Below are 8,673 nucleotides of genomic sequence, written 5' to 3' on the forward strand. Positions count from 1 at the left end.
AACACATCAGACAGAGTTCACAGCATATCATCCTCCATCACACCGAGCACCCTCAAATAGTGTGCCCTCAGCCCCCCACTGCATACCTTAGTCACATCCTACCGATGACCACGACAACCGCATGGTGCAACTAGTGGATGACACAGTAGTTGTGGGCCGGATGTCCAATGATGATGTCTTATCGGAAGGAGGTGAAAGAATTGGTCGGTTGGATTTGGAACCACCGCACATCAATATGGAAAAGGCGATGGAGTCTAAATTTCTAAGGACTATACATGGGCCATGAATGCCACCTTTGTCATAAAGAAGGCCTTGATTTTACCAGTGTGTGGCAGAGACACACACCTTCTCCACCACCTAGTTTGGGAACTGCACAGCTGCTGACAGGAAGACACCGTAGAGAGTGGTGACAGACGCTCAGAAGATCACTCACAGTAGCCTTTCTTCTATTGAGGGTATTATTTTCAGCAGGTGCAGGACCTAGGCAACCTTCTTTGGGGGCAGGGGGACCACAGCCACCTGGTCCTGTTGTGGTGGTCCTGACCCACCTGGGACAAACTTTGTCCACCTTCCCTCGGGCAGAATAACCAGAATAACCAGGCTTAAACCCTGCTTCTACCGAGGGGCTGCTAACATGCAGCTAAGTGTTATAGGTTATTTCATTTCATGGGGAAGTAACCAATGACAATAAAGTAACCTCGAACCTATATCAAATTTTCACACAGTTTTAAAATCAGTTTCTTCAGCTGTATTAGACAGTTATTCTTGTCTTTCTGCTGAATTAAAACTGGGCTGGATCATGTGACCTCAGCTGACCTCATTTCTTCCTGAAGAGGTTGCAGGTGAAAGCCATTAGAATACAACGATTCACGAAAATGATGCTGATTTGTTTTCAGGGAGAAGAGAGCTGAAATAATTCATTCTGGGAACTCTTTGGAAACATTTCCACTTTCAAGTTGTGGGTAATTTATTCATGGATATATTTGTTTTTCTTTTTGCCTTACATTTCAGATGCCCATCAGCCAAAATATTGAGCTATCGTTGCCTGAGTTTAATAACTTCCACCAATGCTGAGCAAAGGCTCTTTTGTTTTCAACACTACCATTACTAATATATTCAAATTACAAACTATGCTGACTTAGCTGTCAAACTGCGGTTGGAATGGAAGTCGTCAGAGAGGCCGTCAAATCTGAAATGTTGCAGCAGTTGTTTCATATAAATATTTTATCATTCCTGTTCCCTCAAGTGCGTTGGAAGGATAACGCTTGCATGTGACTACAGTGAGTTTCATGTCAACGCATGAGGCTTTATTGAGCAAGTACACAGGAAAGGTAGCACATGGAGAAGTGTCAACAAAAACGGGTCATGCAATCTCAATAGCCACTGAAATCTTTGTACTTTGTTATGCAATGTTTGCACAGCGTATCCCTTTCTCCTCCATCTTCACAGTTGCTCCTTATATAGCAAAATGCTTAACCACTTTGGGGAGAAATGGGTTCTTCCTGTTGGGGTGGGAATATTTGTCCAAGGCAGGAAGTCGATATCTACCATGCAAAGGTTTTACTTGATATGTTTTGGGTTTGTTTTTTTGAGATTCTGAAGAGTTAATTGGCCAGAGAAAAGCAAGATAAGCGATTGTTTGACTTTTCAAATGAAACACCTGCAAGTTTATTACTCCATAAATAGCATACAGATTCCACTCTGACATAATGGACCCCGACAGTAGCCGCAGATGACTCGGTGTGATGTGAGCTATGGAGAGGCAAAGTCAAGTTTGTCTAAATTTAATCTGGAAATTGGGTCTTAAAAGTAGCAGGGACTGGCATGACCACTGCAGATAAAGCCAATATCTCCAGGCAGGGAACAAACAGCAGACATCCCCCACAGTCGGACCATGGGCGGCATGTGTAATGGAATGTGCACTTTTTAACACTCCCAGTGTGATTTCATCAGATTCAAAACAGGCTTGGAACTTTTATTGACCAGTAATGGAGCTGCCCTTTGGGCCTCCTCCATCAAAATATTTCAAAAGAAAAAAAAAAAATTTACGTCAGAGGATAATGGGTTGTTTAAAAAAGAGATAACTTTCATTCCAGGCAAGCACACAGCCTAAAAAAGGGGAAAAAAAAAATCTACACCTGCTTTGGTGTAGCTGGTCTTTGTTGCTCTTCTATAACTAATATCAAAATAATTTTTACTACTGCACCCATTCGGTGGTTACCATTTTATAAAATGCCACAATCAATAGGACTGGTAAGGCAATGATTTTCCGATAATATAAAAAAAATGCTCTATGACGCTTGGTCTGTCAGCTTGAGGAGTCCCTGTTGGGAGGCTTTTCAGAATTATCATAAAAATCTCTTTTGGGCAAATTGGTATATAAGTATAGCTAAAGTATGAGACTGGACAAAATATTAGTTTGTTTCTTTTTTTCCCCAAAATGTCTTTAGTTGAGTATTTATTGCAAATGTATTCCAAAATGTCTTATTTGCTCCAAGGCAAATAGACTTCACTGACTGAAAAAGCTACAATAAAAACGAATTTTATAAATTTATATGGAATCACAGGATAATTAGGGACTGTCAACTGCATCCTTAAATAATTTCTCAGGAGTGGAAATCAAGTCTCTGGTTCATTTTTGGGGTCAGAATGGCCTTGTGAAGTTTGAATGCCACTCGGGCAGCGGAGATAGTTGCATCCTTCAGTGTCATGTTTTAAAAACATATTTTGATTATTTTTTTAGTAACAATACATCACTCTGTTTCGGGTAGTAGTACGGGTAGTAATGTTATTGCTTTTTGTAGAAATTTATGATTATAAAGTGTTTCCCGATTTATTCCTGTTGTGTTATTCCTGTCATACCATGAGTGATGACATTATAATGGTTTAGTTTTGCCATTTAATATAGTATACAAAGGCACCCAGTAGCTCATATGAGTCAGTGCTCCCGTCACAGAAGTGAAAGTTTATTTTCCTACCCCTGCTTTCGCCTTCCATTTCTTGTTTTATCATTACACCATGAACGGTTCAATTAGCAGGCAGGTGCTTTTGCCGTGCAGCCCCTCCAGACTCAAACCCGGAGGATGTATCTGACAGAAATTTAACCCAACAATAACGTTTAACCGACATCGAACGCCGGTGATCGTAAAAATAGATCGAATGCGATTTTACATTCTAACGAATAACTTGCGTAACTGTGTCCATGCAATAACACACTCCTGGAGTTACCATCCGTCCATGAGCTGCGCTTTGTTAGTCTTGCATCTTATGTAACTTCAGGACCTGTTTTGATTTTAAAGTGGCAAGTGTGTCATCTTATATCATCATTAAATCCGTCGGCATGTGGTTCCCAAGGCGAGCCGGTAATTGCCAGTATCCTGATAGAGAATCGGTAAATGCATTCTTTCATTGTGTAAACAGGAGTTGGAAACCATTCCCAAGAGAAAGATTGATTTATCTAACATCTGTAGGGAATGATCCAATTTCAGGTGTAACAATTTAACCAAGTCATCCATTAAATGCAACGTATTTAATTTCACCATCTGCCAATAATTCAAAGTCTTCAAAGGCTTGCATGAAACACTTGATTGTAACACATGTATAAGATGTCAACAGACTGACAACAGATACGATCACATTCAATGATAAGCTCACGCTACAATCAAACAGCGCGTACATTCATTGGAAGCAACGCGGCAATTGTTACGCAATTTTAGTGTGTCGAGATTACATAACGAGGAATGGGTCAAGGTTTGGTGGATGCACTTCTGAGATGAACCAGATGCTGGCTCATTCCATTTGGGAACACACTGGATTCATTCAGGGGTTCCACATATCCTGTCTACAGGGACTGTTTGTGTGGTTTAGAACTCTGAAGAGTCCTCAGACCTACCAACTGAGAGCACGTTGTTGTACGGCTTTTCTGTGTTTATCTCACCACAGGGTCAAAATATGCTCGCTGCCTCGGTTATAATGTCACTCTTTGGTAACGTACCAGACGTGAGCGCTGTGCAGCATATTGTTTTTCTTTTAACTAATCACAAGTGTGAATGTTTTCTTAAACTTTATGCAAAAACGATCTCCATCGTCTGTTTCGAGACTTCACGTGTTGGAGGACCGTCAGTTTGTCGAGGGACGGAAGGATTCGTCATTATCGCTTTAGCCTTGTCTGCTCTTGGAAGCTGCTTGAAATACAAAACAGAAATAAGTATGTAATTTCCAGCATATAAAAGTTTTGACATATTCTTACTCCAAAGGGGAACATGCTCAAAGGAAGCATTTTCAGAAAATGCAGTTATATATCTGGCTCTATAGCATTATTACCACAACATGAACCATATTGAATGTACAGGCAATAGGGTCGGTGTTATTTAATATTCCTGATTTCATTTCCGGGCTTCCCCTAGCCCATTGTAGTGTTTTTTAGCAACAAAAAAAAACCTCTAACTTCTCCCTGAGCGCTGCTAAGTGGCTTATAAAACTCCTAATCTTGGTTTTTCTGTCAACCATAACCTGGATGAGGTTATGGTTTTTCTAAGCTTTGAGCAAATATCGACCCATAGACCCATTGCCATTTTAAGTGAATCGATATTGTGCGCAATGAACACAAACATGCACATGCACATCATTTTGTTCAATACAAGACTTTACCGTGCACCCCTTGGCAAATTAGCTTTCAGTTGCAGTGTTTTCGAAACTAGGAAGAAAAGACTCGAGGGTGAACAGCTGCATAAGTCAAGTATAATTGGCCATTGTGAATTGCAAATTGTATAAGGAACTCATGTCAACACACAAATCCAAAAATTGTCTTAACAGTAGTCTAATTTTTGGAGAATTTGTAAACATGGCCAGAGAAAAATGAGAAAAAGTATATTTACCAAACAAATACAGGGGGAAAACACTATGTGGCGTGAATGAGTTGTGGTGTGCATGTTCTCAGGGATAGTCACCCTCCACTCAACATGTTGGCCTCGCAGAGCATATTAAGCTAAGACCGAAAATTACCGGCAATTTCCAGCTTGTTTATCAGGAGCTTGCACTGCACACGTGCACTGCAGGGCAGGGCGTTCATGTGCGCTAACTGCAGGTATAAACATATGTCAGCTGATGCTGATGGCTAACACATGTTGAAATACTCGGAGCAAGGAAATGTGTTTGTACACCCAGTGAGTGTTTGACAATGTGCAAGAAGGAGCCAAAGGTGTCAGTATTATTTATGTGCTGTTGCATAAGAAGCTTTTTCTTGGTTTCCAAGCTACATATGCGAAGATATTTTTTCTATATTTCAGAAAATTGTTGGTCCAACTGCATAAACATAATGTCCCTTTCTCTAGTTATGATGCAGCAGCAATGACATAAAAATACTAATTTAATTCACTACCTAATTCAACACTGATACCTCAAGTGGTAATGATTACTGGCACGGATTACTGACTACCTCACAGGCCGCCCAGAATATGTGAGACTGCAGAGATCGTGTCTGATACGATCATGAGCAGCACGGGGGCACCGCAGGGAACAGTCCTGGCTCCCGTCCTGTTTACACGCTACACCTCTGACTTCAGCTTCTGCTCACTGTCCTGCCACCTGCAGAAGTTCTCAGACGACTCTGCCAACGTGGGCTCTATCAGTGGAGGCCAGGAGCCTGTCCACCACACTCCTGTAGAGTATGGCGGACAGGTTTGTGGAGTGGTGTGGACTAAACCACCTGCAGCTCATCGTTACAAAGATGAAAGAGTTGGTGGTGAACTTTAGGAAATGGAGGACCTGTCCAGACCCCATCTCCATCTCCAAACAGCTCAGTATCAGGGACAACGCCTCTCACCCCTTGAATGCTGTACTGAAGTCCTATCAGAGTACTTTCAGCTGGAGGCTTAGACCACCAAGGAGCACCACAGAATGCCACAGAAGGTCTTTCTTACCTGTGGCCATTAAATTATATAACTCCTCTCCTTTCTGCAACCTGAAAGCAATAAAATCAATATCATGTTCCAGTGAACATATGTAATGTTGGAGGCTTTCAGCAAAAGAATTTCCTTTGGGATTAAGAAAGTTCTTCTTCTTCTTCTTCTTCTTCTTCTTCTTCTTCTTCTTCTTCTTCTTCTTCTTCTTCTTCTTCTTCTTCTTCTTCTTCTTCTTCTTCTTCTTCTTCTTCTTCTTCTTCTTCTTCTTCTTCTTCTTCTTCTTCTTCTTCTTCTTCTTCTTCTTCTTCTTCTTCTTCTTCTTCTTCTTCTTCTTCTTCGCACCATCTCAGTCTGGCTTCTCTGACCTTCTCTCCAAAACATCTAACATGTGCTGTTCCTCTGAGAAACTCATTCCTGAGTCACCATCCTGGTCACTCCCAAAGAGAACCTTAGCATCTTCATCTCTGCAACCTCAAGCTCTGCCTTCTATCTTTTCATCATTGTAACTTTTTCTAGGCCATACAGCACCACTGTCACCGCTAGCATACATGTCCTGCACCAGTCTAATATACTTCTCTGTGATTCCTGATTTCCTCATACAATACCAGAGTTCCTCTTGGCACCCTGTCATATGCTTTTTCTAGGTCTACAAAAACACAATGCATTTCCCTCTGGTCTTCTCTGTACGTCTCTGTTAGCATTCTCAAAGCAAATACTGCATCTGTAGTACTCTGTCTAGGCTGGAACCCATACTGCTGTTCACAAATTTGAACTTCTGCTCTCATTCTTGTTTCCACTACTCTTTCCCATAACCTCATTGTATGGCTCATCAACTTTATCCCTCTATAGTTGCCGCAATTCTGCACATCCCCCTTATTCTTAAAAATGGGCACTCTTCAGGCATCTTCTCAGTTTCTAAGATCCGGTTGAATAATTTAGTCAGAAACTCTATCACTACATCTCCCAGACACTTCCACACCTCCACAGGTATATCATCAGGACCATTCCATTCTTCATCCTCTTCAATTCCTTCCTCACTTCACTTTTACTAATCTCTGCTACTTTGTGGTCTACAATAGTCCGGATTAGTAAATTCTATTCTATTCTATTCTATTCTATTCTATTCTATTTTAGACCCCAAGCTTTGAAATCTTTTCCCTTTGGGCCAAGTTTCATCTGTTTCAATCTTCCACAGGACCAACATCAATGACGGCCATAATTCTAGCGAGATTCCTGCCATAGTGCTCTCTTCCCTTTTGTAAAGACAGATCTCCCTAAAGCTTCCCACTCACAGACTGGCTTGCACATGATGTGATTTTCCCTCCCACCAAGATGCCCTTGTGTTCGGGCTCTTGGGAATGAGGAGCAGATGCTAGAGGGAACGTGAGGGTGCAGAGAACCTGGAGGCAGAGGGGTAAATGTCTCTTCACAGCCCCCAGACAGTCAACATTTCCTCTGGTATGTCTGTGTTTTGTTGCTGCAGTCTATTAAAAAAATGTTTACAATCAGGCGACAGCACACATGCATGTGGTTATTGCTCACAACAGTGACAACATTATTTTACATTACATTACATTACAGTCATTTGGCAGATGCTTTTATCCAAAGTGACTTACAAAAAGTGCAATTCAGTCACTGAAGATCCAAAGTACCAGTAGTCATTATTCAGAAGTGGCCAGATAGCCATCTCAAAGCCATCTACAGGACTGTCTCAGAAAATTAGAATATTGTGATAAAGTTCTTTATCTTCTGTAATTCAATTAAAAAAAAAAAAAAAACTTTTTCATGATATTCTAATATTTTGAGATAGGATTTTTGAGTTTTCTTAAGATGTAAGCCATAATCAGCAATTTTACAATAATAAAAGGCTTGCAATATTTCAGTTGATTTGTAATGAATCCAGACTGTATGACATTTTTGTTTCTGTAATTGCATTACAGAAGATAAAGAACTTGATCACAATATTCTAATTTTCTGAGACAGTCCTGTACATACATAAATTTCTTTCTTTTTTTTTTTTTTTTGTTTTTTTTTTTTTGTTTTTTTGGGGGGGGGGGAGGCTAAGTGCAATTAGCGGGGTAGTGTTTGGTGAAGAGGTATGTTTTCAGCTCACAGCAGAAGATGGGCAGCAGCCCCGCTGTTCTGACCTTTTTAGGGAGTTCATTCCACCACTGAGGAGCCAAGACCGAGAAGAGCCGAGACCGGTTCGATCGGCAGGCGGGGGCTCTGAATGATGGGGTGGCGAGAGGTAGCAGATAGGAGGGGACGGTTAGGGACATGTGGCTTGACCATATCTACATTTGAAATGAAACCAAACTCAAAATATTTCCTGAGTTGATAAGTCAAGAGAACTATAAGACAGAGACATACTACACGTTAGCTTGCTCATTTTTCTGGGTTGTTTAGGATCTCCAACTAACATAACGCATGTTTTTGGACTGTGGGAGGGAAACTGGAGAACTGGGAGGAAACCCATCTGGACATGGGGAGAACATGCAAACACGGCAAGGTTGGAATTGAACCAAAAACTTTCTTGCTGTGAGGTGCAAATGCTAGCCACTGTGCTGTCTACATAATATTTCACAGTTGTAAAAATATTTTGCTCCAACAGAACAAAGTAACTCTGTTGTTAAACTTGGGCGGAGTCCCATTACTCGGGTAGTCGGATATATAGTTGCGTTAATTATAATACAGTGCAACCTGTTCTGAATGGTGGTCCTGAAAATGTCGTCCAGCAGTACATGAAATATGGTGGGTTAACATGTGAGCT

Source organism: Fistularia commersonii, chromosome 20 (assembly GCF_037954325.1).
Source record: "Fistularia commersonii isolate RoL2024-O1a breed Wild chromosome 20, RoL_Fcom_v1.0, whole genome shotgun sequence".
Lineage (NCBI taxonomy): Eukaryota > Metazoa > Chordata > Actinopteri > Syngnathiformes > Fistulariidae > Fistularia > Fistularia commersonii.